The 13,850-nt window shown below is 39.1% G+C and overlaps 1 protein-coding gene across 13 annotated transcripts in view; it reads right to left on the bottom strand.

The window, feature by feature from the left end:
- The window catches only part of EHBP1 (EH domain binding protein 1), a 232,705-nt gene that overhangs the window by 98,313 nt on the left and 120,542 nt on the right, over nt 1–13,850 (bottom strand). The gene's annotated exons all lie outside the window — the stretch shown is intronic.

Below are 13,850 nucleotides of genomic sequence, written 5' to 3'. Positions count from 1 at the left end.
TACAGTTATAAGAATTTGAGCATTGAAACAATATTTAGTTTTATACTTAAGCCTATTGATTGCGTTCTGGTCTATACGCCCATGTCTCAAAACAAAGGATAAAGTCACATTATGTTACTGAATCATTGCTGTCAATGAAAATCATGACAGACTACTTACCAATAGTATAGAGTGCCATATGGGCACTTTAGAAATGCATCAATTCTTCAGCATTACTTTCAAGTGATAAAAACCAAGCTTTTCGTGGAGTTCTTGAGAGCACTTTGGCAACTTTATGAAAAGAGGTCACAGTGTTATTTAATATGGTTGAGTAATTAAGCAGATTCTAGGACAAAACATTTTAATCATGATCTGCTAAGCCATCTGTATCAAATTACCATGTGAATTCACTTTCTAGAAAGTCTGCAGGCAGATAATAAAGGTACATTTGTTATATACTTTTATATATAACAAATAACTCTACATATTATAGTAACCAATATACTAATATCTAAGTTTGTATATACCTGTATGTATACACACACACACAAAGAAAATATACACACACTGTCAATGAATTACTTCCATTACGCTCCAGAAGCATAAAATACATGGCAGCTACTCAGCTGAAGAATGAAGAATACAAAAATATAACACTATTTTTATTTATTACTTTTTCAGATGGTGTAACATTTTAGGATATTTTTAAAGCTTGATTGGCTGAGTTGGATTTCAAAGATCTATTTGCACTGAAGTAAGCCAGGAAATATGACCCTTGCAAAGGCTTTAGGAAGATCACAGTTCCTTGCCTCAGAGGTGTTGATGAAGTGAGGGAGAACGGAGATTTTGACTGGCCAACCAAAGAAAAAGACACTGTACTCTTACTTGTGGATCGCCCTTCAGAGATATGAAAGACAACTAAGGAACTAGAAACTGCTCTAACCTGCCTCAGTTCGTACTCATGGAAACTTGGATGAAAGATTTCACTGCCCAGGAACTTGATTCAGGAGCCATTAAAGGACTTCAACTTCTTGTTGCCTTCAGTGGACTCTCCATTAAGCCTCATGAACTCCTAAAAAAAGCCAGGTGTCTAATTGCAACCATCAAACTGTTACTTCAAAATATATTTCTAAGTTTTTGCTCTTGTGAATATGACAACCTTCCACAGAACTGTGCATGCACAATCACAGCCAGCAATTATGTACACATTTGTGAGCTTAATGCGTAGGACAATGTCTGTGAACCCACAGGGGAATAGAGGCTACTTTCTATAGTCACAGTGGGCACGAATCCACTCAATTCAAATAGCAGAGTTATGTGCTCTTGGTGCTAAAGATGCCAGGCATGCATATGAAGTTGTTTCTAGTCTCAAAATTAAACACTACAGCATCTTCACTAAGGTAACAAAAATTACTAATGAAGCCTCCAGCACCTAGAGCTGTATTCTTCCAAGATATTCAATACCAGATGACGATGACTTTTTTGGTAAAAAATCTGGTGAAAGACTCCTTTTTTGGGGATGGGAGATGTGTTACGACTCCTGAGTTTACAGTGGCAGTGGGTAGCCCACAGCTCACCTCTAGTTCTGCTCTAAAGGACCATGGGAAGAGGCAGGATAAGCTGTATTAGAAGATGTTTTACCATGCTACATCCTCTGAATCCAAATGATTTTTCTACAGAGAGAGACTGCCCTCTCAACAGTACATTTCTCTTTAAAGTGTAATGTAGGCATTTTATCAGTGGGTGTTTAATAAAGCTCTTTAATATTACAGTTGAACTTCTAATATATTAAGCTCACCAGTATTTTTCATAACGTTTACAACATGATTTCCTTAATTAGTTTAGTTTCTAGCTAACTCCTTTAAAACCCTTTCACTGAGCTAGAGCACATGATTTCATTCACACTTTAAAAGCTTTTCCCATGCATGCTTTTCAAAGCTGATTTGTCTGAATTATACATATGAACATATTTAAAATTTGTGCATTATTCATTACTATCATTTAGAGATTAACACAACTATCTACTAAACTGCAAAATAGCTCTTGTCAATAATGAAACCAAGTTAGTTTGAAAGAATTGGTTGTATTTAAAAAAAGGTAACCTAAGACTTCTATAATGTACACAAATATTCCCTAAATCTACCAAGAAAAAACATATGCATGTTGTATTTTTTATTGAGATGAAAACAAATTCAGTTTATCTAACAGGCACATAAAGTATAAAACTACTTAAGATATATCAGAAGGAGTTCTTGCTTTAAATGTGTTTTTAATCTTTTTTTTTTTCTTTCTATAACAGCCTCTATACAGAGTGCTCGCACTGTATGCAATTGAGATCCATCTATATGCTCGTGCATAGGGTAAGTCCAATAAAAAAATATTAGCAGGTTCTGGATTTTGTATTCAAATGGCTAATTCTCCAGAGAAACATCATCTCCTTTTTCCCTATATTCCATTTATGTACTTTGAATAACTCAGAAAAACTGCGAATCTAAACTATATTACAACAGACAAAACCCTCAGCTCATACAGTGATAGACGCAAAGAACAGATAGTTATTCTGAAAGAGTAGGAAAAAAAATATTTAAAAGGAGGCAGTGAGTCAAAAAAACATACAGGCAGCTTGACTTCAATAAAACTTGGGATCACTCAGTTCCTTTGGATTGTTTTCTATTTATTTTATTTTCTTTTATGCCGTTAATTTTTTAGGAAATTGTTGTTTTTTCCCCCCTTTTTTTGTCACCACAGACACTCCCTTTAGGCAACCGTGCATCAACAATCCTCCCACGTTCAAAGTCGGCTACATCTGTTGCTCTTTCCCATTGTTGAAAATTCCTGCCTTAATCCTATTTGACTTTATTCATGCAAAGGTCATCCTGAATTCAACAAATGGAGGAGCGATAGCAAGCACACTGTTGAACATGGCTAAAAAATGCTGTTGTAGAACATGCAGCTAGTGTGCCGGCACTATCTCAGAAGTACTTGGTTTATTATGCAGCTTCTAGTCCTCATAGGTGTGCTGCAATATGAACTGGCAACATATTTCTTCTAGCAACTCAGGAATACAACAATTTCCTTCCAACTGGCTTGATTCTCTCTCCTTAAAAAGATTTGCACTTAACTCGTATTTGCGAGTGAGTATGCGTATAACATACATATATAATATTTGACTGTTTCACATGCCTTAGGGCTTAGCTTCTGGCATATATGGCTTCCCTGCTTCTCCTGGTTTTCACTTCCCAGTATATTTAGTTTCACAAATCTGTTTAATTAATTGGCCCATCTAAAACTAACCGTAATCACTATTTTAAATAAATGAGGCAAAATTCTGTCTAAAAATACTTTTACAAAGCAGGGTAGAACAGCTCATACAAACACCTCATTTTAGGGCCATCACCGTACCGTAGATTTGCTCACAGAAGCCGTCTATTTTGTTTTAGACTCATTTTTCTTCCCCAGCAACAACAACAACAACAAAAAAGCATTCTGGCTCAGACCTGTGATTTATTCCTGTGCTTAACTATCTGACCCAAACCAAAGAAAGATTAGCAGGAACAGTGAATTAGTAACCAAACCAAAGTTAACTATCAGACTGATTTATGAAGGGAAGATAATTATTTTTTTAATATGTCCATAACTCATCATGACAGAAGCAAAGGAATATTTATTCATGCACGCTTATTTCCAATTTGAGGTGCTTGCCAACCACGATGAACCAAACCCACCCTTCAGGCAAGCAGAGAAAACAGGCTATTGTTAGTCTCGTTCCTTCATGGAGCGCTTTGCTGAAGGCCCCAGACGGCACAGAGTACACCCAAGACTTTAACTATCTAAACCAGTCCCACTTTATTGTGGGAGCTTTATTGCTCGATGTAATAGCTAAAAGTTAAACACTACAATAACATCAGCTTATTCAAATTGCGTTTAGCTCCTCATTAGCTGTGAGGGAACGTTGGAAAGAATAAAGTTTTTAATTTAAAAGCTGTCCAGTATTCTGCTTGTGTGGCTCTTGTTAAGGAGCCTGATGATAAGGTGTAAAAACTCTACAGAAAAAGGATAGGTTTGATCAGGTTTTGTTGCAAAGATTTTGAGGATTTTTGTTTCGATGGTAGTTTAAAAAAACGTCTTATGAGAGGAGAAGTGTTCCTGCTTTCTTCTACCTTTTAAAGACCAAAGCTTGAACTAAACAGTAGTAATACTCTGTGAAGCCAAGCATGCAAATCAAAGCCCTCCACGTCCTTTGAAAAGGTTAACGTGAACGGCAGGAAGGTGGTTATCCTCCGACACCTACGTCCGGAGCCCGCAGCCCCGCGCCATCTGCCTGCCTCCTCCCGGCCCCCTTCCGCCATAGGAGCAAAGGCAAATAACTTAAAGGAAATAAAATAAAAGGCCCTCATCACGGATAAGGATTTTCAGATTACATATCCCAGAAGCTAGCCCAGATCTCACTTTGAGCTAACGTAATACGGTGGTTTTTCAAACGCTTCGGCAGGCCACAGCCGCCTCGCCTGACCGGCGGTGTTTGTATCTAATCCGGCTTGTCCTCTGTGAGAGAAACTAAACAGTGCCATGAAAGCGTTGACATTTAGGAACCGCAGCGCTCTGGAAACTCTAATGCTCTGGGCAGCTCCTAACTTCTTCCTTGCATTTATGCACCTTAGGGATATTTAAAGGACAGATTTCAGGCAAATAACTTTGGCATCTCCATGAGGAGACCAGTCCCCTCCAGATCCCGCAGAAATGGATGCAACAAGACACTTTTCCCCAAAGGCAACGCAGAGCCCAGCTCACACTCCCTGCTCTTCCTCCAGAGATCCCCTGCTTTCTCCTCCCCATCTCTCTCTCTTCTGGGACTCGAAATATTCGATGCCGCTCCTAACATAGGAAGCTACAGCCCAGAAAAGGCAGCAGGGCTATTCCCGCCATCCAAAAGCCATCTCTCCTCTGACCTCAGCAACCTTGAAGCAATTCCTGGATCAGTATATATGTATTATTTGACCAACCTTGCATTTGTTGGTAAGACAGACTGTTGGGCACTTCATTCGAGAAAACTGAAAGGTTTATATAAATCATCACATACATTTACATGGGAAACATTAAAGAAATTCTAGTATTAGTGTCATTTTTTGAATAAAATATGAAAGAAGTATTTTTTGTTACAGTTTGCCTACATGCAATTGTGCTGGCATTTTAATGGCACATAGCAACAACATTCCCCTTTACTTCTCACACAATACACTCTATGCCTGTTGGCTTTTCCAGTTTCCACCAGAGATGGATTTTCTTCTCACAGAATGGTGCACAGTTTTAAACTTCCGAGATGAAATAAAGCATATAAGAATACTGCCATTACATATCTAAAGAGTGTATTTTTCCACAAGAAGGGAAGTAATATTTTATGATGACAAATCTGAGTACTGTAATTTGTAAATGTAAATTAAATATAAAAATATGAAAAGGGAGGCTTTGAATGTCATAACACTGGTTAAATTACCAAACTTTATTTGCACAGACATTTTGCAGAACTGCTAACTGGTGCAACCCAGAACTGCTGCAGGCACTGACAATGTTTCCATCCATTTCAGTAGGAGCTACACTGCACCGATAATGCAGAAATACCTTAAAGAGCAATTATGAAAATGGCAGAAGGAGCCAAGCATTTATCATCGTGCAAATTATGTATATTAATTTGCAATGAAAAAGATTTTTCTAGGACAGCCCTGGAGACTTGTTATCTGCATCCCCACTACTAATAAGGATCTAAAGAAGAAACAGCAAAACACTTAAGTAGTAACACTTAAAGTTGCCAAATCAAGGGTTCAGAAGTTGGGATATTACAAAATTATGGTTACATATTCAATGTTAATTAGTACCCTTTGTATATTTGCATTATGATATGATCTTTAAGCGTACTTCTTCCCCTAGAGTTCTCCCTCATGGAGAGCACTCAACGAACAACCTCACTGAAAGGGACTACCCAGTATTCCTATTTTTCTGAATTATTAGTTGTTTGTCCTCATGCCTCATCTGCTGTGCACTTCCTGGACCTTGAACCGAATGTGGTATCATTAATCTCATCAAAGGGCTTCTCTACAGTGTTCATCTTCATGGTATTTTAATCTAGAAGATTAAACATTTAATCTGCCAGATATCCTTCTGAGGTAGCAGTCCATTTAACCAAAGAAAAAGCGAGGTCCACAAAAAAAACAACTCCAAAGTATCGGAAGCTGTTGCTTTTGAGTCCTCAGTCTGAGCTACCTAAGACCTGACCTTACAGAGAATTGCTTGTTTTATGATACTTCATGTGCCACGAAACAGCACTCTTCCAGCTGCACAGCCCTTGAGTCAAGCCAATAGCTCTGCTAATTTATCATGGTTGTATCAAGCTGGGAACTTAAAAAAAACCCACCACAATCCAAAATCTGGTTCAAGAGATTAGCTTAACACCAATTCATGACAGAGGAAAGGATAATATTCGCTGCTCCTGGACAGCATTCGGTTGCTTAATTGTCAGAGAAAGCAGTGCCTTTCCGCTGGCCCTTGTCTCAAACAGCACACAACCTGGACTAGTTCCTTGCGTAACAATATATATGGTGCTGCAGAAAGACCTGCATGTGATGATGTGTTTCCACCTAGATAACACTCTGGCTTCTTGCTGCACATGCTTGGAAATGAGATAAGGTGAGAAGTGAGGGGCTGAGGTTGGAAGGAACTCAGCTCTGCCTCCAAACCTGTGCATAACTCCCGCTACAGGAACATGTGGGTAAATTACTGACTTATCTGGTTTTAAACCTCAAATTCTGAAGAAAGCATCTCTCTTAGAGGTAATGTGACTATAGAACAGCACCTAAATCTTTTTGACAGCAGTCCAACTGGCTTGTTGCTGGAAAATGGGCACAAAATACTTCAGTCAGAATGGCAGAAAGCAGCAGATAGAACAAGGAAGGGCTTGGTTTCATCTACACTCTCGATGTCTAAAAATTGACTCCTGTTGGCACCAATCATGGGAACAATATTAAGACAACAGACATCACTCTCCACCAATTTACATTCATAGAGCCACCTGCAAGGAGAAGGAGGGAATCAAGCAAGGCTGCAAAGACACAAAACCCGGTACATTATTAACACTAACAACTGCTACGGTAAAACCACACAGGCAAAACAAGCAATGTCCAACTAAGAAAGAATTTATCACCTTGGTAGCCTAAGGAGACCACTCGTAAGCAAAAACCTACTCATAAAAGCATGAATCTCAAACACTTCCATATAGTATCTGACATACTCCTTTGGGTCCTAACGAAGTTGTCCTTTCTGCTGGCCTCTTTTGTGACTGCTCATGGATAGGTTACCACGTTACACACGTCTTGTACCAGTTTTTACAAAATCTCTAGTTAAATAGGTAGAGCAAAGCAAGGGATCTCCATTTTGCTGAACAACTCTGTCCATCAATACTCCTACTCTATACCATGTCTCCTATTCACGTGGAGTCATGCCTGCATGTTGAAGGGAGAAAGAGCTTTTGCAACATCTTCCCATTTTTTCCTGTCCAATCAAGGGTCTGTTCTTTAGGTCATATACACAAGAGTCTGTAAATATTTAGGGACAATTAATCTCACCAACTTCAAATGCCTATCAATTACCTGGCCAAATCTAACTCATCTAAGCTCTTTTATAGTCAAGGGAGACAACCAGACACCTCTAGGAATAAAGTATCTGAGACAGTTGGGTGACTCAATCTCAAAAGGGGTTCCATTTTATTAAGGGCCAGTCCCTTTACTCACATAAGCAGTCAATAAAACTGCTTACCACTCCTGCGTATTATTGAAACACTAGATTTTCTTCACAATATGCACTTGTATTTGTTCTATTATTTGTCCTGGTTTTGGTGCTACAGAGGGATGCAGTCAACTCCAATCATCATGGTTCCAAGACAAAAAGCAGACTGAAAACCACCATGGAATGAAAGCCCATTTTCCCTAGAAAGATGCAATTTGTACTTTTGTAAAAGTCACTTTTTAAAAGCCCATGCTTGCAGTTGAGTTTCAAATCCTCAGACTGTACTAATTTTAGATTCTCTGCCTTCAACAGTATTCCTTTTTTTTTTTTTTTTTTTTTTTTACACAAATATGGCCTACGGATAAGACGTTAGATAATTTTATTTTAAAAATTACCAGTATATATGCATATACGTGTATGCATGTATATAAAATGCTTTTCTCTTTTACAAAGAAATTAGTGAACATTCCGGTCATCAATGAAACAGAAATATAAGAAACAGTACCTAGAAGTTGTAATAATTAGCTATCTGATAATTTGCAATTATATACTGCATCCCTACTTCCATCTGCATAAACAGTGGCCCCTTCATTAACAAATCAGTTGATTTGCACAAAACCAGTAAAAACAGACAATAAGAGAGTTTAATTTCCTTATCCTGACAGAGTAACTACATTTAGTACACAGGAACTTAGATGATTAAAGAAATTTTTTAAAAAAATTATTCTGCTGCAAATATGAACAGATGGAAAGTTAAACCATGAAAGACATTTAGAAGACTCACCGAAGGTTGCATTTGCGATTTTAACAGGCTGCTTCCTGGCAGTACTAGCCTAAGTACTGTTGGATCATTAGAACCTGCAGCTGCTGCGAGCAACGAATACCCCAAACCAGCACACTGCTGAGACACTAAGGATATGTTTCCCAGCTGAGTGATGACTGTGCTGCCACTGAAAGGGACTGTCCTGCGGTGTTCCCATGTCAGTGTTGTGCCCTTGGTACTCACATAACTCACAGTAGGTACTGGCGCTGGCACAAGGTGGGGCAGGGAAGGTGGGAACGCAAGAAGTCAGGATAGGGACCGAACGCAATGCAGTACATCCAAACACTGAAGCATGCATTAGTTGAGGACAAGAGGAAGATACTCTTTAGCCCATACCTTCAGCAAAATGGAAAAATATTACACTTGCATTTGGAAGTGAACAGTTCACTTCTTATTCTAGCACATATTCTAATGAGGTTGTTTTACGTCCAAACATAGGTTAATAGTAAGGAACACAGAAAAAGCACATGGCTAGTCAAATTGACAAACACCATTTAAAACTCATGCAAACAGTAATAAGAAATTGCTTAAGTATTGCATAAAATAGGGACCCTCTTTTATTATTTAACACTTGAAAAGTAGCAAGTTTAATGAATTGTCCGTGCTTCAATATGATTATCTCAGTATCTCTCTGTTCACATTATGTGTGTGGCTTGTCTTCCTTCCTATTAAAAGATAAAATGTCTTAGGGCTGTATGCAAAGGCAGATTTTCTCGGAGTGCCTTTTTTGCGCAAGTTCGTAACAGTATATATCTTAAAATTCTGTCCACTACCTCCCAAGTCTTCCTTGGGCTTGATGAACTATCTATCTGCACAGGAAGTGACAAAGATCTCATGCAAATGAGCTGCACAATTCCTCTGCAGCTAATGTGAAGCTGGAAAGGAGCAAAATCATTAAAGAAGATGTTCCAGAGAGCCAGGAAGTCCTTATGTGAATGGACAACTGAGACACTTTTGATACCAAGAGACAATGAGAGATCTTCATCTACCGTTTGAAGTTAAATGTAATTTCTCCACTTGGCTGCATTACTGCATCTGTGTTTTAAGATGAGCTCTTCCTACTGTTCAGTCACATAAGGTTGATAATGCTGAGGTAAATAGAAGTGGAAAAAGTGAGCAACTGGAGACTATAGCATCTCTAAGATCTTGGAGAGTTGTGCATAGTACTATATGAATGTTACTTTCCTCCCCTTCCACTAAACTTTCACTAAACAGAAGCATTGCAGATACATAACGGATCGCAAAGGATACTGGATGGAGATGGGTTATTACATGTCATGCAGAAAAAGGATTCTGTATTTCTTATTACATGTTTCCTATAAATATGTTTCATTAGAGCTTAAACCAGCTAGCTTGCCTGGCATGAGAGAGCAGATTACCACTGGGCATGCAAAACAATTAATTTTGCTTTAAAAAAGAAAGAGAGAGCTTAAACAATGACGGTGACAATCAGAAATGTTATTATTGGCTTTGAACTATTATGTGAACGTGTGTTCTCCTTTTCTGCCAATGTAAAAGGCCATCACAAGCTCTTGTCTACAAGCAACAAAATCAATGCCTATGTTTTCATGACTATCAGCGACACTGTGACTTTCATAAAGGTGAGAATGGCATATACATTAATATGACAGACTTAAGCTTACTGTCTATATACTTTCATTAGTTGCTAGGTGTAACTCAAAAACCAAGGACACGTTCAAAAAGCATCCTGTGGTCTGATATCAATTCCATGTCTGTTGACATAATCATGTATTGTCAGAGAAACACCTATTGCCAAGATTTGAGTGCAGGAGTTTCATTTTCTGAGATATTCTGGGTAGCCCAGTAGGAAGCTGCGAGATGGAGATCTCTGTGAGCTACCAAAGCCCAGGCTGACAACTAGTCCAATGCACCTGCAAGTAGCCACTCTGTAAAGCATGTGTCTAATGAACACAGGTTTCCAGACTCTGAAGACTAGAGAAAGGACGTGAAACCAAGCTGGAGTCACCAAACATAACATACCTGTTGACTTTCAGTAGGTTAATGGCAACTGCAGTATCCAGAAACTCATGGAATCATGAGCCATCAACGAGGTCCAGGCCTTGGCTGCAGCCTGGCAACAAACCGAAACTACCACATAATAGGAAAAGCCTTTCTGAGAATGGTTTCCTGAAGGGAAGGGCATATGCTATCCTTCCAAAGAGTGAACGAGGAATGCCAATCCCGTGCAGGAGTTATTTTCTTTTAACACTTAAAAATAGCGCTATGGTTGAGGGTGATTATCTGTTTCCTCCTGTTCCCTAGTAAATAATTCTTCACCTCCCACATAATGCAGTGGCATTCCTGCCCCCTCATTCTCACAAAGGCAATAAAATCCATGATTGTGCCAAGGCACATGACTTCAGGTTCTCTAATATGGGATCCAGTTGCCGACTCTGGAACTGATACCTGGATCTTATTTCCAATAAACTCAACATAATGCAGGGAAGATAAGAGATACTGAGACTGCCTGAGATTTCAGCCAGTTGAAGTTGGTATGTACATTTTTTAATCAGCTAAAGCAATGATGGGCACTGAAATGCATGCTATGCACTGGTCTGACACCACTTTTTGAGCCTGTACTACTTTGTTCATTTTTTTCCACAAAGTCAACAACAAGTGGAAGAAATTTAAAGTCTCCGTCACCTCTGTGAAAGGCAGAACCTGGTTATCCAAACCATATGAAGAACGGTAACACATGTATGATGGTAACAAGCCCAACAAGGCTTCAGGTGGGCTTGACGGCACTATAGCAGGTTGATGACTGAAGAGCTTAATTACAGCTTTGCAGTTTGTTTGTCAGACTCACTTAAATATAGCCAGCACACCAAAGTCTTCAAGCCATTTGAGACGATTAACTGTGGGATAATTCCAGGCTTTCAGACTTTGCCTTTTTAAGCTCTCTCTGATGACTCAGATTAATTAATTTAATGGAAGGAAGACAGGAGAGAATTAAGATACTCCTTTAGGAAGTGCAAGTAGGTAATAATATTTGGAAACAAAACTTCCTCCAAACCCAGATATGGCAAATACTGAGCTAATACTATGGGGCCAAAAGCTGGCTGGACTTTTATGGAGAGCTAGACCCTGACTTATCTATGACAGATAACAGCCCCTTCCTCACCAATACAGGTGACATGGGGATCTCTGAGCGATCTAAAGGGCCTGCTCAAAGGGAAGATGTTAAAGAGGCTTGGAAAGGGCTTGCTACTACAATTAACTGCTCAGGGAAGCAGTGCAAGGCAAACATTTGAAAAAGATCAGATGAATATTGGAGATATTCAGAAGTTATCTGGGCACGGTCCTGGGCAACTGGCTCTAAGTGGCCCTGCTTGAGCAGGGAGGTTGGACTAGATGACCTCCAGAGGTCCTGTCCCTTTCCACCTCAACTTCTCTATGAACAATGCGAACAATGCACAGAGAGAGGTATGTTGGAAATGGCCAAAGAGACAACAGCAGCTGGGATGATCTTACAACAGCTAAAGAAGTGGATGTGTCTCCTGTGCAGAATTAATATGAAAGGGGCAAGACTCTAAATCACTAGTGCTCATGAGCTCAGTCAACCACACATAGACTAAAACCCTCAGGTTTGAGGCAGGCAGAAACAGCTTCGTTTGCACTCTTTTCTCACATTCGAAATTTGGTAAGCAATGGTAAGGGACACCAAGTGAGGCAATGTCTTTGGGGAGGAAAGAGGCTAAAGGCAAGCCCTGCAGTAGTGGGAGACACTGTTATGGTTATAACTGCTTCAGGCACATGTACACCATATGGTTGAGAACAATCATTTCAAGGCAAAAACAAAAGTTAAATACTGTCCATGTTTGGTATCATCACTTGTTGTTCTGACCAACAATCATGTATAATTATCTGGGCAGTAAGTTTTAATGTCAGTCTCCCAATGAGATCTAGTCTTTGCTTCAAACTCTAGTTCTACCATTTTCATGGCTATTAAAGTTAACGTCTATTTATTAGACTCATATTCCATCTTCACTGACCATTGAGTTCTTGGAAGTTAATACCAACTCATGACTCCACCATGGAGTACTCTCTTTATCCTGGGGATACCAGGCATGATGCTAGATACCACCAGATCAGAAGATGCTTTCTGGAATTTTCTGCCCAGTTTTACATGAAACTTTTGTACAAGATAATTCTGTGTAACACACATCTCTGAACAAAGGAACTAGGAGAAGTTTGATTTTTGTGGTGTCAGGAGTAATAGGGGTAATTAATTGTGGATATGATTCCAGGAAAATCTAGAAATAGTATTCAACTGTTAAAAGACCATACAACTCCCTTAAAAGAAGGCCTTTTCCAATTCACTTAGATGCATTAGCTTAAGTCTATTCTCAAATGAGACATGTCCAAGACTGCTGACTGCTAAAAATTCATTGTTTTGTTCGTCTCTCATTACCACAGACACTGCTGTTATAAATTAAGAAAACATACACACACACAAAAAAAATCATGTGTGGGAAACCAGATATCCCTCAGGCGAGAAACACCTTCCACCACTACTTGGGTAATGGTAAAATGTTGGATCGGGGCTATGATGTTTCAACAGCAAACACAATTGCACTTCTGTGGAAGTGCTCCTATACCCTGGATGCCAATGCCAGAAGGCTCATTTCAGCTGAACACTGAACGAAGCAATTTTGGTGTCCAGCCATACCCTAGGGATTTGATTTTTGGGTGTATACTTAGGAAAATACCAGGCTTTCTTGCCCTACTTTTAAATTGGTATTTAAATTCCTAGGAACTTCACTACTGTTTTCAACATCTAAATGTTTTTTTTAATAGGGTAACATAATTTCAAGTATTTGGAACCTGTATCTTGAGTGGGAATCTGTCATGTGTCAAATAATCTTTCAGGAGCAATATCCACCTAATAAACTTGCTGATATATAGACATTAATAACAGCATTTGTATTTTTTGTGTTCAGCAAATGTGATGAACACCATTAGCATATGAAGGAAAAAAGAGCTCCAAATACTCTGTCAAAGATTTGCAGAAGCATTTTTGGAGTCATCTTCCTTAAACTCTGCAGCCATTTCCTATGAAGACAACCAAGACAGGGAACTGAACATGTCGGGACACTTCGGTTCTGGTCAGAGGCTTTCTGTGCACAGCAAACTTGGACAAAACTTGGACAAAACACTGAATAAGATACGTTATTTAACCTCCCTTTACCTAAGTTTACCTCCATGGGACTATTCCCTTTACATAAGGGCGTGTGCTAAGTTCATGCTTGTA

This window comes from Calonectris borealis, chromosome 3, assembly GCF_964195595.1.
Source record: "Calonectris borealis chromosome 3, bCalBor7.hap1.2, whole genome shotgun sequence".
In the NCBI taxonomy this organism is placed as follows: domain Eukaryota; kingdom Metazoa; phylum Chordata; class Aves; order Procellariiformes; family Procellariidae; genus Calonectris; species Calonectris borealis.
This window is presented reverse-complemented; position numbering and strand designations above follow the sequence as displayed.